This window comes from Scardinius erythrophthalmus (assembly GCF_964197995.2).
Source record: "Scardinius erythrophthalmus genome assembly, chromosome: 7".
Taxonomy (NCBI): domain Eukaryota; kingdom Metazoa; phylum Chordata; class Actinopteri; order Cypriniformes; family Leuciscidae; genus Scardinius; species Scardinius erythrophthalmus.
The window spans coordinates 48,593,938-48,617,388 of record NC_138227.1 but is presented as its reverse complement, the minus strand read 5'-3'; the positions used below and the strand labels follow the sequence as shown (position 1 = coordinate 48,617,388).

The window sequence follows — 23,451 nt, the reverse complement described above, 5'->3', positions numbered from 1 at the left end:
GCTGATAGACCGGCGTTTGGCTCTTGAAACATCACGCGCCGATGCTCACAAATCAGAGATTAATGTTACTAACCCGCTGACTCCGACCTCGTCTACTCCGTGCGTTACTCGGCATCGGTCCCGCGCGCCGAGGTCGCGATCAGCCATGGTCTCGTTCACTCCGGCTCCAACACACCACCACGAAGCCTGGATATTTCCGCAGCGGAAGACGCGAGTCAAGTCTAGACCAAGACCCTCTCCGACCCTCCCGGTTTTCGAGTTATCCACACAAAACCGCTTCTCCCCTCTTCGCGAAACAGAACGCGATGCTGTGATCATCGGTGATTCCATTGTTCGGCACATCCATGCTACATCAGGTAAAAATAAGGTGCACAGTCACTGCTTTCCTGGTGCTCGTGTTTCTGAAATCGCTGCTCGCGTTCCCGATATTCTGAACGATAACGAGCGCGTCGGAACTTTGGTATTGCACGCGGGAGTGAACGACATCAGGCTGCGCCAGACGGAAGTTCTGAAGAAAGACTTCAGGAATCTGATCGATACGGTACGCAGCACATCGCCTGAAACAACGATCATTGTGTCAGGACCGCTTCCCACGTACCGTCTAGGACATGACAAGTTTAGTAGATTATTCGCGCTAAATGAATGGTTAACGTCATGGTGCAATGAACAGAAACTGCTCTTTGTAAATAATTGGAATCTGTTTTGGGAGCGTCCTAGGCTTTTCCGTGCTGATGGCTTACACCCAAACAGATTCGGATCGGATCTTCTGTCAGATAACATCTCCAAAATGTTAAATACCTTTTGACTAGTAACCAAAAGTCCAAATCATAGTCTCTGCTGCACCAAATTAACTGATATAAATACTAGTGTAGAACATTGCATAGAAACTGTGTCTATTCCTCGTTTAGTGCGATCAAATAATAAATCTAATGCAGGATTTAGGAAAAATCTAATTGTTATTAAAACAGAAAATGTTGCTATTAGTAAACAAAAACAATTTCTAAAGCTAGGTCTTTTAAACATTAGATCACTCACACCTAAGGCAGTTATTGTAAATGAAATAGTCACAGATAATAGCTTCGATGTACTTTGCCTTACTGAAACCTGGCTTAAACCAAATGATTATTTCGGTTTAAATGAGTCTACTCCATCAGGATACTCCTATAAGCACGAGCCCCGTCTGATTGGTCGTGGCGGCGGTGTTGCAACTATCTATAGAGATTTTCTTAGCGTTACTCAGAAAACGGGTTATAAGTTTATTTCATTTGAAGTACTTGTACTAAATGTTACGCTCTTAGATGAAAGAAAAACATCCCTATTATCTCTAGCCTTGGCTACCGTATATAGACCGCCTGGGCCTTACGCTGATTTCCTAAAAGAATTTGCAAATTTTCTCTCAGATCTATTGGTCAATGTCGATAAGTATTAATTGTTGGAGATTTTAACATACACGTAGATAATCAAAATGATACATTAGGGGCTGCGTTTATAGATTTATTAAACTCCTTTGGGGTTAAGCAAAACGTTACCGGACCAACTCATCGTCTTAATCATACACTCGATTTAATTATATCACATGGAACTGATCCAACCGATATAGATATCATTCCGCAAAGTGATGATGTAACTGACCATTACATGGTAACTTGCATATTACGTACCCCGGTAATATATCATGCTGCGCCACGTTATCGATTAGGCAGAACAATCCTTCCATCCACCATAGATAATTTTTCAAATTGCTTATCGGATATGTCTCAGCTGCTGCCTGAACCTAAACAAACAGATGAACTAGACGAACTAACCAGCACTATGAGCACCATTCTCTCTGGAAAATTGGATATTGTTGCACCTATGAGACTAAAAAAGGTCAGAGAGAAAAGTAAAGCACCATGCTACAACAATACTACGCGTGTTCTAAAGAGAGAAACCCGTAATTTAGAGCGTAAATGGAAACAAACTAATTTAGAGGTTTTTAGAATCGCTTGGAAAGACAGTATGTCACGTTATAAAAGGCCCTAAAAGCGGCCAGGGCTGAGCATCTCCGCAAACTAATAGAAAACAACCAAAACAATCCTAGGTTCTTATTTAACACTGTGGCTAGACTAACAAATAAACAGATGTCTCCTGAACAAAATATCCCGTTACAGTTTAGTAGTAATGATTTCATGAATTTTTTCACTGAGAAAATAGAAAACATCAGATCCACAATTGTAAACGTTCAATCCTCAATCGCGCCTTATAATTCAGCCTCGATTATCACCCCGCAAGAACAATTACAGTGCTTTACAACTATAGAACAAAAAGAGTTAAATACACTTATCATTTCCTCTAAAACAACAACATGTTTATTAGATCCCATACCAACTAAACTATTGAAAGAAGTGTTACCTATAGTGGAAGAGCCTCTCCTCAATATTATTAACTCGTCTTTATCTTTAGGTCATGTTCCAAGAACATTTAAATTGGCAGTTATAAAACCTCTCATTAAGAAACCACAATTAGACCCAAATAACCTAGCAAATTATAGACCCATTTCAAATCTTCCTTTTATGTCCAAAATATTAGAAAAAGTTGTGTCTGCCCAACTGGGCTCTTTCTTGCAAGAAAATGACACCTATGAAAAGTTTCAGTCTGGATTCAGGCCGCACCATAGCACTGAAACTGCGCTCGTTAAAATCACAAATGATTTACTCTTAGCTTCTGACCAAGGCTGTATCTCAATACTAGTTTTACTTGATCTTAGTGCTGCGTTCGATACTATAGATCACACAATACTCTTAGATCGACTACAAAATTATACTGGTGTTCAAGGACAAGCATTAAGCTGGTTCAGATCATACCTATCTGACCGCTACCATTTTGTCTATTTAAACGGAGAAAAAACGATCATAACTCCAGTAAACTATGGAGTGCCGCAAGGATCTGTGTTAGGCCCTCTATTATTCTCAATATATATGCTGCCACTTGGTAATATTATAAGGAAACATGGAATTAGTTTCCATTGTTATGCTGATGACACTCAAATCTATATTTCATCACGGCCGGATGAAAACGCTAAATTATCCAAATTGACAGAGTGTGTTAAAGATATAAAAGATTGGATGACGCGCAATTTTCTTTTATTAAATCCAGACAAGACAGAGGTACTAATCATCGGTTCAAAAAACCACCCACAAAACCTCTCACAATACAACTTTAACATAGTAGGGTGTCCTGTAACTTTATCCTCTACAGTAAAAGACCTGGGTGTTATACTCGATTGCAACTTGTCTTTTGAAAATCATATTTCATATGTTACAAGAACAGCCTTTTTCCACCTTAGAAACATTGCTAAGCTACGTAACATGCTATCAGTTTCTGATGCAGAAAGTTAGTTCATGCATTCATGACCTCGAGACTAGATTACTGTAATGCTTTATTAGCTGGTTGTCCTGCATCCTCAATTAACAAGCTACAGTTAGTCCAAAATGCCGCCGCTAGAGTTCTTACTAGATCAAGAAAATATGATCATATAACACCGATTTTATCATCACTACATTGGTTACCTATAAAGTCCCGTATTAATTACAAGGTATTGCTACTGACTTATAAAGCCCTAAACGGCTTAGCTCCAGTCTATTTAACGGATCTTCTATCGCCCTATAATCCATTGCGCTCTTTAAGATCACTAAATTCGAGGCTTTTGGTCATACCTAGGATATCTAGGTCCACCAAAGGAGGGAGAGCATTTTCACATTTAGTACCAAAACTCTGGAATAGTCTTCCTGATACTGTTCGTTGCTCAGATTCGCTCTCCCAGTTTAAAACTAGATTAAAGACGCATCTCTTCAGCCAGGCATTCATATAATACTTTTAATCTTACAGTTAAATCCGGTCTCTAGTTCATAAACGCCAGAGGAGAACTGGCCCCCGACTGAGCCTGGGTTCTCCCAAGGTTTTTTTTTTCTCCATTAGGTCACCTGATGGAGTTTTTCGGTTCCTTGCCACTGTTGCCTTTGGCTTGCTCAGTTGGGGATACTTAATTTGATTAATCGATTCACCAGTGCTATTGATCTGCATTACCAAACGTGGATGTTTTACACCAGAAACAAACACTGATGTACTATTTTATTTAATACTGTGAAGCTGCTTTGATACAATCTGTATTGTGAAAAGCGCTATATAAATAAAGTTGACTTGACTTGACTTGACTTCTGGATTCCCCTGCTGGACATATAAAACACTTAACGTAGCTTAATGGACTAAATACACAGTGATATTAAAGACCAAACTCGCAGGCAAGCAGATGGACTCAGAATAACGCGCAAAGTTTAATGCTGAGCGTTTCCCAGTGATACATTGGCATAAAGTTGGCTTGACGTTGGACATTCGCACATTTAGGGACCGTCTCTAAAGTGTATACGACATTGGTATACACGTTTCTAACTTCAATAGCATTTGAATAGAACGACTTACAGTCATAAAACCAACTGTAAAGTGTTCATGTAGTGTCATGCATAGTGTCAGGCATACTGCGCAGGTATTGAGGGAAACCGATTATAATCCTGTTCATGGTAGAGAAAGCTGATGACATGTGGGTTACACAGGGAAAGGAACAATGAAGTTATTGAATGAAACATAGGCTAAACACAACTTTTGTTTCTTTATCATCTTTTCCGCATATACTGACACAGATAATCATTTTCATTTTATGAATGAATGGCTTGTTCTAACTGTTGCTCTGTCTTCGTCAACAACACGCGCTTTTGCACCACCTACTGGTGAGATTGACTAACAGCAGATGGAGAGTATCTCGGCAATCTACTGCTTTTCCTGCAGTTCTGTTGAATTTACTGTCGAATTTGAACCACTGAATTTGTGGAAGCGAATTTGCAAAGCGAAATAAAATGGACCGAAAATTGCCTGTTGAATATTATAGGTTGTATTTTTAAACAGTTTAAATATTTTGGAAGTGAAATATGAAAGGTGAATATGGATTATTGAATTTTTAATAATGAAAATGTGTTTGAAATGTTTTTAATTGAAATATTCACAGCTTAAATATTCAACCATGTTGAATTTCAGTCCATAAAAATGCAAGCCCTAAAAATACAATGCATTAAAATTAGTGGTGGGCCGTTATCGGCATTAACGCGCTGCGTTAACGCGAGACTCTTATCGCGCGATAAAAAAAATATCGCCGTTAATCTATTCTCCAAGTTGGGTTGGGAGCTGGCTCAAGCTACACAAGCTATGATGACGCAATCTACCCGCGGCCGCGAGGTACACCCGGCTGCAACGCATCATATTCGAGGTGCGGTGAAAGATGGCGCCGATGTGTGTGGCACGCCGTCTATCGCTCCGTATGTTGTTTGTTTACCTATATGTTTTAACGTGTGCTACCGTGCAGATATGCTGCGCCTCATTACTGACTTACAATCGAGAAATACTTTTAAACATAAACGCAGAAAGCTTATCAAATGTGCAGCTATACCAACTACAGGGTGGCTATCACTTCACACCACCACCAGTCTTATCAACTATACCTGGATACCTGCGCCGCTGGCCCGACTCTCTTCCAACGCGGAGGCGCAGACGCCGCCGGGGAAAACGAGCTGGCATCACGGTTAAGCTGAGGCTGGAGCTGCTAAGGCATGGAGAACTTCCCTACACCTGGCGTCGAGCTGTTCGGGGACGCTCACTGGGTCCGCTTCGACAGTGGATAACTCCCCTGGTCCCGACTGGGCTGGCCTCGCGCCCAAATGTCCATATTCCTGACTTTTCTCCTCGCCTAAAACGTGGGGGAGTGTCCCTGAACCATCTTCGCTCGCTACCTCGTGCAGCATATGAAAAGGAATCTGCATCAAATCCCTCGAAAGTGAGGATGGCTTTGATAAACTCCAGATCGATCGCAAACAAAACTTTTATTTTAAACGATCTGTTCTCTGCGCAGAGATTGGATTTTTTATTTCTTACGGAAACCTGGCTTAGTCCAGGAGATTTGAGCCCTTTTACCGAACTTCTGCCAAACAAATGTCGTTATTTTAACTCCCCACGGACAACCGGCCGGGGTGGTGGACTAGTGTCTATCTACAAAGAACATTTCACCTGTCGTCCGGTGGTGAGTAACAGCTACAGCAGTTTTGAACTTCAGATGTTTTGTTTTGAACTTGCTGATCCACTCCTGATCGCTGTAATCTATCGACCACCAAAATATAACTCAAATTTCATAACAGACTTTGCAGAACTCCTTGGTGATCTGACCCCAAAATATGACACACTTCTTGTCGTGGGTGATTTTAATATACATGTATGCTGCATGAACGATAGCCTGGCAAAGGAATTTATGCATCTACTAAATGCCTTTGATTTTATTATGGGGATCGATGTTTCCACACACAAAGGTGGCCACACTCTTGACCTAGTGCTCCAGCATGGAGTTTGTATTACTGATTTAGAAGTCTGTGAAAACGGTTTCTCTGACCATAAGACCGTTATATTTACTCTACCCTGCCATGCGAAGATATCGGCAGTCTTACCTTGTGAGGCTCCTTATCGGTGCATCAATCATGCTACAAAATCATCTTTCATAACCATTTTTGATGAAGTGATGCCATCACCTGACGAATTCGCCTGTGAGACCAGTGCGGAAGTACTTCTTCTCAGACTAAATTCCACCTGCTCTGATATCCTGAACGCTGTGGCCCCGTTAAAATCGCCGCGCAAAATAAATAACAATTTTAAACCATGGATTGACGATTCCATTCGCTCCCTCAGACGCTGCTGCAGAAGAGCAGAACGAAAATGGAAAAAAGACAGGCTTCAGGTGTCATTTGAGATTTTAAAAGACTCCCTGCGCAGATATCAGAAGGAAGTTAAAAAAGCCAAATGTCGACATCTGTCAGACATCATTAACAAGAACTGCTCCAGACCAAAGACACTTTTTAATATTATAAATGCTACTATAAATCCATCGGCCAGTTTCTCTTCGGGGATCTCACCCCCATCATGTGATGACTTTTTATTTTTCTTTGAAAACAAAATAAGAGAACTCAGACAGAACATAACCAGCACAAACTCTACAACTAATCTTAATCCAAAAAAAGATTTTTTAAATGAAACGATCGTGGTGTCACTTACTGAGTTTAACTCAATTACGGAGTCAGAGTTGTTAGAGATAGTTAAGCAACTCAAGCCCTCTGGCTCACCACTTGACAGTCTTCCTCCTTTCTTTTTTAAACAACTCATTACAGATATGGCTCCTTATTTTTTAACTATAATAAATCGCAGCCTAGAAACCGGCATTATGCCTGACTGCTTAAAGCACGCAGTGGTTCGCCCAATGCTCAAAAAACCAAACCTGGATTCCTCTGTTCTGATCAATTTTAGGCCAATTTCAAACTTGCCATTTGTTTCTAAGTTTCTCGAAAAAATTATTTTATCACAGTTAGAGAGTTATTTAGCTGAAAATTCATTGCTTGAAATATTTCAGTCTGGTTTTCGAAAATGTCACTCCACAGAGACCGCACTGGTCAGAGTTCTTAATGATATTTTAACTACCTGTGACTCTGGTGACATTACAGTTCTTGTTCTTCTTGATCTGACAGCAGCATTTGACACTATTGACCATACCATCCTAATTGATCGTCTCAGGCACTGTGTTGGTATAGGAGGAACAGCACTGAAATGGTTAACATCATTCTTAACGAATAGAACCTTTTCAGTTAAGATTGGTGAACGTTACTCAAGCAAAGCATATCTTCATTACGGAGTTCCGCAGGGCTCTATCCTGGCTCCTTTATTATTTTCTTTATATATGCTTCCTCTTGGGGCCATTTTTAAAAAACACGGTTTATTATTTCATTGCTATGCAGACGACACGCAGGTTTATTTACCCGTAAAACAAGATTCGCTAACTCTAACATCTCTAACTGCATGCCTAGAAGAGGTAAAGGCATGGCTCTCTTTAAATTTCTTAATCTTTAATGAAAAGAAAACTGAAATCATTATTTTTAACCCATCGGAGTCGACAAAATCTGTAAACCTAAATCTGGGTGAGATGTCCGTGTACCTGAGACCCTGGGTGAAAGACTTGGGTTTTTTTCTTGACGAAAACCTCAAATTTGATCGCCAAATAAACTCCGTAGTTAAATCATGCTTCTATCAGCTACGTTTGCTTGCCAAAGTTAAACCATTTCTCTCATTTAAAGATCTTGAAAAATTAGTGCACGCTTTTATTTCATCGAGATTGGACTATTGTAACGCATTATATCTAGGAATTAGTAAGCAAACACTTTTAAGGTTACAATTTGTCCAAAATGCTACGGCACGTTTTTTATGCGGGAAAAAAAAAAGAGAGCATATCACACCAATTTTACGATCGTTACACTGGTTACCAGTGAGCTATAGAGTAGATTTTAAAGTATTACTTTTAGTATATAAATCTTTAAATGGACTAGCACCCACATATCTTGCGGAACTATTAATAGAACATAAGCCTGCAAGGTCTCTACGTTCCTCAAATCAAGCCCTACTGTCTACTCCAAAATCGTGGTTGAAGCGTAGAGGAGATCGAGCCTTCTACATCGCTGCCCCAAGACTTTGGAATACTCTCCCAATCAGCCTAAGACAGGCTCCAACTCTTAATATTTTTAAATCTAAACTTAAAACATTTTTATTTTCAAAAGCGTTCGACTAAACATTTGTACGTTTGTATGTGTTTTTAAAACCTTTATGTTGTTTATCTGTGACTTTGTGGAAAGCACATTGGTCAGCACCTGCTGTGTTTAATCTGTGCTTTATAAATAAATTGTCATTGTCATTGTCATTGTCATATTCGTCGTCATCTTAAGTAAACACGGCTGAAAGTTAAAGCTGGTGTAAAAGATCGGTGCTGGTGCAACATCCATTATTTGGACTTGGTTCGGATTTAAGCCGTCCGACGTAGACTGTGTGGTGTAACAGTTCGGTAAGTTTAGTTAACACACGACTAATCCGTTCTACCACCTCAAATTCAAAACGAAACATATCACTGAATACCAGCGCGCACGTATTATTCCCAATATATCTGAGTGGTGTAGAACAATATCTCTGTCTGCGCCCGATTTAAAGAATCGTTGTTGTGTTTCTTTTCAACTGAAAAGACATCAGTTAGACAATATTCTAATTTTAAATTTGGGGTTTCATAAGCTCCAAGCCATAATAAACATTAGACCTACTCAAGTCTCTGCAGCTAGTGTACTTAAATTGTATTTATCTGCAAAATTATGTTGTATACTTACAGTTTTGCACAATATATGTTCTCAAAACTACATGCACCCTTAAAAAAAAAAAAAAAAAAAAAAACATTTAGCAGTTGTTTAGCAGGGTCTGTGTAACCTGTTCTGAAATGGTTTTATTATAATACCGTTATCGCAAGAGGCTGCAATGTATATCACAATATGGATTTTAGGCCATATCGCCCATCACTAATTGATAGCCTATAGTACCTGATAATAACATAGGCCTACCTAATGTTGCCTACGGATGGTAACAGTACAGTAGTAACTTTTTACAGTCTATGAGTAGAACAGCTTTCTCAAGCAGTTTGTGATGCATTTTGGAAACAGGAGATGAGCCCCTGGTCTAATGCGCCACCTGGCTTGAGAAACCCGTTCTCAAAGACTTACTTTTATAGTCATTATTTGGGTAGCACACATATTCTGAATGTCTTCGGCAGAATTCAAATGAGCCATTTTAATCTAGATTAATCTAGATTAATTTCAAAATTAATCTAGATTAATCTAGATTAAAAAAAAATAATCTATGCCCACCTCTAATTAAAATGCAAACATGGTTAATGCAATGCCTATTTTTTTCAAGTAGTGCAATTCAACTGGCTTTTTGTTTCAAAAACATTTGACATTATTTTACTTCCATAGTTCTGGCTCATCATGTTTATGTCTTACTATTTCTAAATTCTGTGTTATATTTCTTTTAATACTGAAGTAGCCTTTTTTATGCTCAAGTACATTCTGCTGATAAAAGAAAACATACTTACAGACAATAACTTCAGGAGTAGGAGCCTGAGTCCTTTGGCATCCTTCTGGAGTTTGTTTAGGCTGTTGTGGGCTCTTTGGACCTTAAGGAAAATAATGCAAGGGGTAAATGGAAACTGTTTATTCATTTATATGACATAAGTTTGGCCTACACCAACTTACTGGCAATTAGTTCAGTTGACTGCTGAGCTCTGTTTCCACAGAGAGGTATTTCTGGGAACCAGGATCATGTAGGCTCTTGTGGAGCTGGAGAGGTTTATTTTTTTTTAAAAGTCTATGTCTGACATATACCCATAATTTCCTATAGAACCATGTGCTGTATACACTCACGTTCACATGTGAAATCCTCAGTTGGCCAGAAGGCATGGTGACTGGTCAGCATATCTGTAAAGGATATACTCTTTGTGTGTGTGGGTTGGTCGGACTGGTGGAGCTGGAGGAGCTGGAGGAAGGCCTGTGCTACTCTGCTCTTCATCTTCCTCAGAGTCCATCACAAACGAGCTCAACAGTCCAGTGCTTGGCCTTTAAAAAATATATTTTTTAAATAAAGTAATTTGTGTCTCTTCAGTGCACTGAGCAAATCATATAATGTGAAAATCACTTTATTATGAGACAACAGAAAACAAATATTACAAAAAAATTACACCTACATTTTACGCCTTTCTTTTTTTTGGGGGGGAACCTCAGCCTCTCCAACCTTCCTCCTTCCTTCCTCAGTTATCTGTTTAAATAAAAAGATCAATTAAATCTTAAATCACTATAATCCTTCCTAAGAACACATGAATACAGAGATATCCAACATCCCAGTAGTGAACAGCGCTCTAATCTCCCAGGACACCCAGTTGGCATCACTGCTGCTTGATTGCGGAGTGGAGGGAGATTCCCTTAAGATGTGGCCAGAAGCAAACTCCATTCTGAACCCAGACACTCGGTACCAGCTCCACTTCTTTCGTTTTTATGAACTCCACCACTTTGTACATGTCTAAACTTTAATAATGAATTAAATAAATAAATGAAACTAATGATCTTTATGCTGCAGTGCTGTGTTATTCTAACACGATCTCATGAAAGTGTGCATCTATAGCACGAATTGTATTTATTGTGCAATTTATACGCAGAAATTTGTTTTTACGTGCATGTGATACAAATTGTAAACCTCTTGGATAAGATTAGTGGTGTGGGTTACGTGCATAGCCTATTACACGCCATAACGTGTGTATCATGCATGTGAAAACTGCATAGGATATGCACGTAAAAACTAATGTCTGCGTATAAATTGCATGATAAATACAATTCTGGCTATAGATGAGCACTTTCCTGAGATCGGGCTGGTTATTCTCAGTTACAGCATTACTCCATGTGCAGTAAAGGCACTGCAACAAATCGGCCTTGATAGGGTAACCTAACATACTTTATTACATTTCCAGCTCAGTGTGTTTCAGGCTAGGTGAGACGTTATCTTAGCCTGGGTTTCCCCATGCTGCCTTGAGCGCAGCGCGATTTTATTCACGCTGCTAGGCAGTCTGGACACCATGGACCAGATTTTCCCCTCAAATAGGGAACCAATCACAGAACGGGGAGGGAGCAGCAAGACGATGATGACATCTATGCGACACACCGAAGCAGTTTGTTTATATCTATGGATCCAACATGACAGACGTAAAAATATATGCATATTTTTAGGAACACATCTACAAAAATATGCCTGTATTTCAAGTTGATAAAATAATTTAAAATCCACATCAGTTTATTTGTGCCGACGCGCCACGCCCTCCCAGGATCTATAACGTTACCTAGGCTACTTTCACTTGCATCAAAAATTCCTCATAACCGCGCGCGCGATCTGCTTGCAGTCGTCGAGATAGATGCTGAAGAGTTGAAGAAAAGAATAGCTAGTGGAGATTGTAAAGTTGTCGACAATACGGCATCAAAAATCAAGTCCAGTGTGTGGGAGAAATTTGGAGTTATCTGAAGAAAATATTGTGAAAGGCTTTGCTGCAAACATTTTCATGTTGGATAGCCGCAGATGTGGAACTTCATCGTCTAGGGGAGGAAGCACAGATAACTGTGGTAACAAAGCAGTTCTATCGAACGGTATTTTTCATATTTAACACTGTTAAGTATGTGTGGTGTGCAGGGCGTGTTTGAACCCAAAATTGTCAGCTAGACGAATTGCGTGGCATATAGTGTTGTAGCCGCGTCTGTTCAATTGGTAAAATGTGATAAGGCTACTCAGTTTTGTGGTAACGTTAGCCATGTTCTTCATGTACCGGCCTTTTTACAGCTTCGGCTGAAGTTGTCCTTGTGTTAATTGTCCTGTAATAACTTCTGTATGACCTGGCAATAAACATATTTGTAAGTGTGTCTATAATGTGATAGTCTAAACTGATTTTATTTCGGGTGCGGGTCGGGTGTCGGTTCTATTTTAAGCGGGTCGGGTGCAGATTTGAATTAGTGCTGCTGTCGGGAAACGGGTCGGGTGCTGTTTTAAGCACTGCGGGTACGGGCGGGTGCGGATTTACAAAATCGGACCCGTGCAGGACTCTGGTGTACACATAAATCTCTGACCCATCGTCTTCTTCTTCTTCGTCGAATATCTGTCGCTCTACATACGTCATCTGGTATAATTAAAACGATTGGCTATGAGCTACGTACAGGCGCATTTGATAAACATTTGTAGTGCCCAATAAACGGCTCTGGGCATTCGTAAACCACGCCTCAAATACGAGAAAATGTACATGTGGTTCCCAGACCACGTCTCAATGAGAAAGTGGTCTGACGTTAGCCAGGCTAACGTTATCTACTAAATAGACCCCGATCTGAACAGAGTTTATGGGATAGTGAAAGAAAGGTTCCACGTGTTCATATTCTCTATAGATCACATACACTTTCTCCTGACACTGAATAATATTCATAACTAATGCAAGGTAAACATTGTAAGAGTGTTGAGTTTTTCCCTCACAAAAGTATCCATATGCTTTTCTGACTAGAGAAAAACGACATTTTGAATTACATCACTTACCAAAAATGAATTTATGTATGTAAATATACTTTTTGTACCACATATGCATCAAATCACCTCAATGGACACGCCACGCGGTTTTTTAAAAGTTTCCGCGGCGCTGATAATTGGATTTGTTTCTGGGAATGATTAAAAAATGGTGAACCGGTTTATTTGAACCGTATGGTCGGTTCTTTTAGACCTGCGGTCCCAGGACATTTTACGTACTTTTATGTCGCTATGGATAATTGCAGGCGTTTTACATGAGAGCAGTGAGTAATGTTACTCAATTGTTTTGTTTTGTGTGACTCGACTCACTTTTCAATTCGCTTGTCAGTGACAGAAACGACTCTTTCCTCTGTTTTCACAGATATTCACATATTTCAGGGTTCCGTGTTGTAGCTATATTAATCATGAACTGTATTAATCTGTCATCTCACATACCTTAAAATGAATATGCGAGTCAATAGCATCTGATTCTGAGGTAACAATTGTTTGTCGTCCAAGTTGTATCACCAATTTTAGTCTGTATAAGTTTAAGAATTGTTGCCGTGAAAAAAAGTTATAATTATGCTAATTTAAAATAATTATTAATAAAAAATAACAATTAAAACATTATAAAAGTATCATTCAACCCACCCTGCTGTACTGTTCAACCTGTTTCTACACAATGCTAACCGCCACCTGCAAAAACAAACTCATTAAAATCACACATATTGCCTCCAAGATTATCAGTCTCCCCACACCCAGCCTATCAGACAAGAATGATAGAGCCATCACACGCCTAGCACGCACAATAGTAGCTGATACAGACCACCCCCTGAACAAATTTTTCACACTACTCCCATCCGGTCGCAGATACAGAACACTAACCTGGACCAAAGCTTATTTTAAAAAAAGTTTTGTCCCCACTGCCATCACAACGCTGAACAAACTGTAATACTGCCACCGACCCCCCCACCACCATCACCATCATCACTACTACTACCACCAACCTCAGTTGCCTTGTAGTTTTTATATCTGACAATTTTTTGTGGGTGTCTTAATGAGCTGTATGTTTGTATATGTATTTGAATATGTTATATGTATTACACGTTATATGTGCTTCTTATATGTGATACTTCTGTGCTATGGAAAAAGGAAAAAAAAGGATGTGTGGAAATGATTATCCCTATGGGACAATAAAGACTCTCTATCTCTCTATATAAACTTACCTTAAATCAGTTGCTTTGCCCCTTTGTCCTCTCAAAATGACGGTTTGGGAGCGAATTTAATTAAACATCTCCAAGGCGCGAAGCTCGTGAAACAACCCAGCTGGGCAGAAACAACCCAGCGTTGCGACCCAGCAGGTTTAACCCAGCAACCGGAAAATTAAAACTACCCAAAGGTGTTTAAAATGTGATAAAATAACCCAACAAAATTACCCAACAGACTCGACCCAGCATTCTGGGTTAAAAAACAACCCAGTATTTTTTAGAGTGGCCCTGTTGCCCTTCCTGTCAGGTTTTGCATAGATTTTAAAATTCTCATGCTCGCCTGCAAGGCCCTGCTTGATTTATCGCCAGAATACCTGTCTGAACGTTTAACTGTCTACCCAGCAACACGTTTATGTGGGGCCCATATGGGTTACAAATGGGCGACAGGGGTACAGAGTGGGCATGGGCTCAAAATGGGCTTCTTATCTGGGGCCCACTTGGGTCAACTAAGTAGGTCCAACATGGGCAAACCCAGATGGGCTCCCTCTGTGGGACCTAGTCAGTTCACTAATGGGAAATGAGTACATACCCAGCCAGCACATGACCGACCTTCAACGTTGAAATATGGTTGAAATAATGTCAGTTTGTTGTTGAAAAAAATTAACAAAAACCCTTCTAAATCAACGTTGACATTTTTACAAGATCAAGGCACAATCTCCGCTCTTCTGATTCTGGCTCTTCTGATTCTGGCTTTTTAACTATTCCTGCAACTCGTTTACGCTCTATGGGTGACCGGGCTTTTTCTTCCTTGGCTCTAAAACTGGAGTTCCCTCCCCACTGACATTAGACATGCTGAATCCTTTAGTGTTTTTAAATCTTCTCTTAAAACGTGTTTTTTTTCCGGCTAGCATAAATGTGATTTTTATTTTATTTTGATTGTATGGTTCTATTTATTTATTTATTTATTTTAATCTCAATGTATTTTTTCTGTATGTCTTTGTAAAGCGCTTTGAGATGCAACTTTTAAAGGCGCTATATAAATTAAAGTTTATTATTATTATTATTCAGAGATTATTACTGTCATGGTGAGGCAGGAACGAAGCGGAGAGAGAATCCACATGCAAGCACTACTTTATATAAAAAACAAACAGGTAATCCAGGGCAAACAACCGAATTCAGGACAGGAACAGCTACAGCGACCGACAAACAACAACTGAAGCACAGAGGTTTAAATACACAGGCAAGCAAGCTAAACAAGATAACAAGGGGCGTGGCTAATAAGAAACACCTGGGGAGACTAATCAACATAACGGGAACTGCTAACATGGTACAAGACAGGGGAACACAGACATGAATCATGGCAGCTGACTTTGACGGAGAAATTTGCAGGTTTACCCACAAACTACAATCCTTGTTCATCAATTAGGTGAGACCCAGACCTGTTATAAACCTAAATCTACTCAAATGAATTCAATTAATTGAAAAGTGTTGGATCAAAGTAGTAATAGATGTTTGTTGTCGTAATGATGACAGTAGCGCACAGCTGTTGCGGTTAGCGATCACTAGTGATGGTGAAACGAGGCTTCCTGAACCACTGAGACCTCGCAGCCCATTGCTTCAGCCAAAGGTTCATTACTCGAAGCTTCATTCAGCATTGCTCACTAGTGACACCTAGCTACTGTGCAAAGACATAGCAGACAAATTAATTCATTCTGAACCAGTGTCGCTTGAACAATATATTTTTTATTAAAAAAAAATATATTTTATAAAAATATTTTTATAAATAAAAATATTTATTTATTTATTTATTTTGTACTCACTGTTGATGTCTGTAACCTTTCATTAGTAAAAATACATGAGCAGACATCCATTACCTGTGTATAATATAAAATATGTATCTTTCTCTGTCTGAATTTACTTGTGCAGAGTCACACACACAGTTAATTAATTATTCATAAATTGTTTGGATAGTGACATATGAACAACAACAGTGACACTGTGTTGAGTGCAGTGCTTATGTTGGAGGGAGTGTAATAAAGTAAACTGCAACAGAATAGTCTGGAAGGAAGGATTACAATAGATTTTTATTGAGAAACAGAATTATTTCAAGTGTGTTTGCCTTGGAAAAGATCCTTTCACAAGGAACAGAGGATGCAGGGGAACATAAAAATGCCAGTGCCAGCTGGTGTAAATGAGGACACTGATACTGATGCTTCTGTTGAGCCCAGACAGGAGGATTCCCTCTTTCTTGCTGGCTCCATTACCAGGAAAAAGGAAGAGGTCACAAAAAGCAAACAAATCCAAAAGGGCAATCCAAATCAAAGAGCAGTCCAGTCCAGATCCAAAAATCCAGAGCAATCCAAATAATCTTATCTAATTAATATAACAAGACTATAATATAACTAGGCCTACTATAATTAATAATAACAATATACTATAACTATTCTAACCTGATATAATGTAATAATATACAGCCCTAACACATATATGACACAATAACGACAATGACAAAGATAGTTATCTAACTCTCTGACTCTAACACTACTACAACTGCTTCTACTACTCCTGACAACACTCACAAGGTGGCGCGAGTTTCGAACCGCCTTTATCTGGAAGCGACACTCAGACTGAACCGATGACGTATCCACAACAAACTGAGGCCTCGTTTGTCATTGGTCACGTGATTTTCACGTTAACAACACAAACCTCGAATCGCGGCTTCATCTGGCACGCCCACTTTTTCTCGACACAAGCTCCGACGCCTCGCTTCAAATGTCACATCACTAGAGATCACACTACATGTGTACCGCACCCAAGCCCAACTCAACGGCTCTAGTCCACCTCTTCCACACGGGCCAGGGATGGCTCAGCGGACCACACCCGGGTACGGAGAGATCACACTACATGTGTACCGCACCCAAGCCCAACTCAACGGCTCTGGTCCACCTCTTCCACACGGGCCAGGGACGGCTCAGCGGACCACACCCGGGTACGGAGAGATCACACTACATGTGTCACGCACCCAAGCCCAACTCAACGGCTCTGGTCCACCTCTTCCACACGGGCCAGGGACGGCTCAGCGGACCACACCCGAGTACGGAGAGATCACACTACATGTGTACCGCACCCAAGCCCAACTCAACGGCTCTGGTCCACCTCTTCCACACGGGCCAGGGACGGCTCAGCGGACCACACCCGGGTACGGAGAGATCACACTACATGTGTCACGCACCCAAGCCCAACTCAACGGCTCTGGTCCACCTCTTCCACACGGGCCAGGGACGGCTCAGCGGACCACACCCGAGTACGGAGAGATCACACTACATGTGTACCGCACCCAAGCCCAACTCAACGGCTCTGGTCCACCTCTTCCACACGGGCCAGGGACGGCTCAGCGGACCACACCCGGGTACGGAGAGATCACACTACATGTGTCACGCACCAAAGCCCAACTCAACGGCTCTGGTCCACCTCTTCCACACGGGCCAGGGACGGCTCAGCGGACCACACCCGGGTACGGAGAGATCACACTACATGTGTACCGCACCCAAGCCCAACTCAACGGCTCTGGTCCACCTCTTCCACACGGGCCAGGGACGGCTCAGCGGACCACACCCGAGTACGGAGAGATCACACTACATGTGTACCGCACCCAAGCCCAACTCAACGGCTCTGGTCCACCTCTTCCACACGGGCCAGGGACGGCTCAGCGGACCACACCCGAGTACGGAGAGATCACACTACATGTGTACCGCACCCAAGCCCAACTCAACGGCTCTGGTCCACCTCTTCCACACGGGCCAGGGACGGCTCAGCGGACCACACCCGGGTACGGAGAGATCACACTACATGTGTCACGCACCAAAGCCCAACTCAACGGCTCTGGTCCACCTCTTCCACACGGGTCAGGGACGGCTCAGCGGACCACACCCGGGTACGGAGAGATCACACTACATGTGTACCGCACCCAAGCCCAACTCAACGGCTCTGGTCCACCTCTTCCACACGGGCCAGGGACGGCTCAGCGGACCACACCCGAGTACGGAGAGATCACACTACATGTGTACCGCACCCAAGCCCAACTCAACGGCTCTGGTCCACCTCTTCCACACGGGCCAGGGACGGCTCAGCGGACCACACCCGAGTACGGAGAGATCACACTACATATGTACCGCACCCAAGCCCAACTCAACGGCTCTGGTCCACCTCTTCCACACGGGCCAGGGACGGCTCAGCGGACCACACCCGAGTACGGAGAGATCACACTACATGTGTACCGCACCCAAGCCCAACTCAACGGCTCTGGTCCACCTCTTCCACACGGGCCAGGGACGGCTCAGCGGACCACACCCGGGTACGGAGAGATCACACTACATGTGTACTGCACCCAAGCCCAACTCAACGGCTCTGGTCCACCTCTTCCACACGGGCCAGGGACGGCTCAGCGGACCACACCCGGGTACGGAGAGATCACACTACATGTGTACTGCACCCAAGCCCAACTCAACGGCTCTGGTCCACCTCTTCCACACGGGCCAGGGACGGCTCAGCGGACCACACCCGGGTACGGAGAGATCACACTACATGTGTACCGCACCCAAGCCCAACTCAACGGCTCTGGTCCACCTCTTCCACACGGGCCAGGGACGGCTCAGCGGACCACACCCGATTACGGAGAGATCACACTACATGTGTACCGCACCCAAGCCCAACTGAACTGGCTCTGGTCCACCTCTTCCACACGGGCCAGGGACGGCTCAGCGGACCACACCTGAGTACGGAGAGATCACACTACATGTGTACCGCACCCAAGCCCAACTGAACGGCTCTGGTCCACCTCTTCCACACGGGCCAGGGACGGCTCAGCGGACCACACCCGAGTACGGAGAGATCACACTACATGTGTACCGCACCCAAGCCCAACTGAACTGGCTCTGGTCCACCTCTTCCACACGGGCCAGGGACGGCTCAGCGGACCACATCCGAGTACGGAGAGATCACACTACATGTGTACCGCACCCAAGCCCAACTCAACGGCTCTGGTCCACCTCTTCCACACGGGCCAGGGACGGCTCAGCGGACCACACCCGGGTACGGAGAGATCACACTACATGTGTACCGCACCCAAGCCCAACTGAACCGGCTCTGGTCCACCTCTTCCACACGGGCCAGGGACGGCTCAGCGAACCACACCCGAGTACGGAGAGATCACACTACATGTGTACCGCACCCGAGCCCAACTGAACTGGCTCTGGTCCACCTCTTCCACACGGGCCAGGGACGGCTCAGCGGACCACATCCGAGTACGGAGAGATCACACTACATGTGTACCGCACCCAAGCCCAACTGAACCGGCTCTGGTCCACCTCTTCCACACGGGCCAGGGACGGCTCAGCGGACCACACCCGGGTACGGAGAGATCACACTACATGTGTACTGCACCCGAGCCCAACTCAACGGCTCTGGTCCACCTCTTCTACACGGGCCAGGGACGGCTCAGCGGACCACACCCGGGTACGGAGAGATCACACTACATGTGTACTGCACCCAAGCCCAACTGAACTGGCTCTGGTCCACCTCTTCCACACGGGCCAGGGACGGCTCAGCGGACCACACCCGGGTACGGAGAGATCACACTACATGTGTACTGCACCCGAGCCCAACTGAACCGGCTCTAGTCCACCTCTTCCACACGGGCCAGGGACGGCTCAGCGGACCACACCCGGGTACGGAGAGATCACACTACATGTGTACTGCACCCGAGCCCAACTGAACCGGCTCTAGTCCACCTCTTCCACACGGGCCAGGGACGGCTCAGCGGACCACACCCGGGTACGGTGAGATCACACTACATGTGTACCGCACCCGAGCCCAACTCAACGGCTCTGGTCCACCTCTTCCACACGGGCCAGGGACGGCTCAGCGGACCACACCCGAGTACGGAGAGATCACACTACATATGTACCGCACCCAAGCCCAACTGAACCGGCTCTGGTCCACCTCTTCCACACGGGCCAAGGACGGCTCAGCGGACCACACCCGGGTATGGAGAGATCACACTACATGTGTACCGCACCCAAGCCCAACTCAACGGCTCTGGTCCACCTCTTCCACACAGGCCAGGGACGGCTCAGCGGACCACACCCGGGTACGGAGAGATCACTAGTCACTAGTCAAACCAACCAGACTTTGTGGGTCAAATGCCCTCGGGCACAGTTCAGATCGCCTAGTGTGAGACACCCTCAGACTTTTGTTGAAACATAAGCAGGAAATAGCCCTTATTAACTTTTGAGATGAGGTCTCTCCTAACGAAATCTGCCAATCCAAGCTGCGTTATGTACGACATCTTGACCTTTCCACACGAGGCTTGTCACACTAACACTAGTCAGTGTTACTGGTGTTAAGCCGCAGAACATTTACATCATTTGCCCACCGCGGGACCAACCCCATCGTCGTTTAGATATTTGTTTTGTAATAAAAGTAATTTAGTTCAGTTAGAGAACAGACACTACAATGAAAAACTGAACGTGTGTGTGCTCAATGCAGCGTGAGCCGAACAAGAGTCCCAGCAGGAGCCAGATCTCACTTCGACCATTTCGCCTCACTTTTGACGGACAAGATGACAGCGGAAGATTTGTTTTCAAAACTAAATAGAAAAGTGTCTATTTAAGCGAGTTTGTCATTTCACTGTTTTGTTGTGTTTTTAATTAAGAATAATAATAAACCCACCATTCAAGCGACTGCCACCCCCAAACTGGCGCTCGGGCATTCATAACAGTGCGTATCCACTATTGTGGAGTGAGTGAGTGTGTGTGTGTGTGTGTATGTGTGTGTGTTTGAACCATTATGAATGCCCGTTAGCACTTTACTTTTGGTTATCGAATTAGCATTTTAAAAGTGAGGTGCAAAATAGGGAAAACTCCAATGCCCCGCTCCCGCCCCGCTGATACCGATGTTACTGGTGTTGTCACACACGTCAATCAACACGCGTCACATCCCTATTCCACACTTGAAGGTTTTAGTGATGTCAGAATCAGGGAACATAGTTTGAACCAGTTTTGAAACGAGTGATGTTTTGCTTTCGTGTGTAAAGTAAAGAGCACCTCCGCTATTAATGTTGGCATAGATCCAAACGCCATCATTGGAAACCTTGGAAAGAATGCCACAAATGACTTCCTCATTCTCCACAACACCTTCGCTGACTTCAAAATGACATGTCTAGGGGATTTCTAACAGTCTCTTGAGATACGGCCGGATCTCTGACAGATAAAATGATGGCTGAAAAACAGAGTAGGGAGCTTGACAAGTCAAAGACTCTTCTGGCACAAGGTTTACTTTGAATTGCATGTATTGAGTGTATAGAGTATAGAGTGCCCGGGATTACCACCAGAGGGCACTTCAACTTGGACAGTCACAACACATCCACTGACTTCATTCCCCATAATCCTTTGCCCAGACCATCATCCATTATCACTTTCACCTGTGTCTCATTACTTTAACTCACCCTATAATAGCCTGGTTTTCACATTCAGTCCCTGTGAAGTCTTGTTTAGTGTTTGTACTGCAGTTCTGAATGTGTTTGTGTCCTTCACTCTGGATGGTTTTGGAAGTATACTTGGAATTTTGTGGGATATTGGATGTAATGTAAGCAAGTATTTACCCTTTTCTAGGGCTGTGCCGGTAAACTTGACAACCGCACCACCGCGGTTGTAAAGCGCCACCGCGGTGGCTGAGTAGTACCGGCGGTGTTTTGCCTAAAAAAAATGTTTGTATATGAATGCTGTTTTACATTAATATTATGACACACAAAGCTTTGTTTACAAAAGAAATAATAGGTTTAGCAATTAAATGTTATATCGCAGCCATGGAAAAGTTTGAATTCATGACGAATGAGAGAGTTGTAGCCTACGTGAGACCATAAACTTAAGCTTTGTCGGCTTTAAATTCTGGTTTGCGATCTGGTCACCCGATTATTAGCGAATTTAAAAATATTCCATTAGTTATTCCTTATAGAAAGCTTGAATTATCTACTTTTAAACAAAACAATTCAAAACGAAAATAAACCGACTAGCATTATGTTTTCCGTATAAGTGTGCATTTCTCATCGTCAACTTCATCTTTGCAGCTCGACACTGACACACACACACGCACACAAAACACTTTATTAATAAACAATTCAAATGTCTCCTTGCTATATTTGACACGTACATAATCATTACTTTTGCCGGTTCTTTGTGACAGCTGTTATGTGCGTTATTTGCAGCACTGCGTCACCCTCCGGTTACATGAACGCGTCACCACTGCATCAGCACCAGAACATGGAGATTTTATTTTAGAGAATGATCGCACAACAGACATTAGAACATTAGATATTCTATAATTAAATCAACTAATCGAATATTCAAAAATCGTGACTCATCCCTGCATGGAATCTCTTTTTTCTTTTCCCATATCTTCACTCGCGTCTCACCCAAAGACGCGTTAAACGTTTCTTCCTTTGTTCGCTTTTAGGTCGATTATTTTCGTATTCTTTACTGTGTTAAAGTAGAAAAACGCTGTAGGACAGATAGCCAACATTTTTACTTGTAAGTCAAATTATTTTTAACACAGTTTGTGCTTGTTAGACATATGATAATTGGTAAGGCGCGTCAAGTTCATTTTGTAAAGCGCGTTTCACACGCGCGGGTGATTTTAGTTTTGCTTTCTCTGGCAGCGCGCAAACAGCTTAAATGCCTTGCCCTTGTGGAAGATAAAATTCGCTCTTCATACCTTTTACTAGTAGAAAACATGAGGATATCAGAAACGAGATCGATGGTCTCTTTCCTGCTCGTGTCCACATCCCTCTCAAAGCGCAGAGCGGTAGGCTTTATCACGCGCCTTTGTGTGGAAAGTTTTTTTTTTTGTTTTTGTTTTTTTTTAATAGATTCAACTTTATTATATTATGTAAGTTACCAGTATTTACTGATATTTATTTCAATGCTTTTCAGGCTTTAGTGTGTTGTTTCTTTTTTTTTTTTTAACCCCCCCCCCCCCCCCCCCCAACCACCGCAACACCGCCGGTATTTGGGTCCATTACTACCGCGGTGGTAAAAAACTGCCACCGTCACAGCCCTACCCCTTTTCCCCCAAAAAACTGCATCCTCCTCATTGTCAATGTTTCCCGGTCCCCATGTAGTGGAAGCTCATTGACCGCTATAAAAGTCACGTCACCTGCCATGCTTGTTCTTAGCGATTC

At 42.9% G+C, this 23,451-nt stretch overlaps 1 protein-coding gene across 2 annotated transcripts in view; it reads left to right on the top strand.

Moving 5' to 3' along the window:
* The window catches only part of LOC308693362 (tripartite motif-containing protein 16-like), a 47,331-nt gene that overhangs the window by 7,131 nt on the left and 16,749 nt on the right, over window positions 1–23,451 (top strand). The window contains exon 1 of one of the 2 annotated variants that reach the window (XM_081370217.1): window positions 15,503–15,642. The exons of the other annotated variant lie outside the window; for it this stretch is intronic. The gene's annotated coding sequence lies outside the window, so the exon portion shown is untranslated. Of the gene's footprint in view, window positions 1–15,502; window positions 15,643–23,451 lie in introns of those variants that run through there. 2 annotated transcript variants of the gene reach the window in all.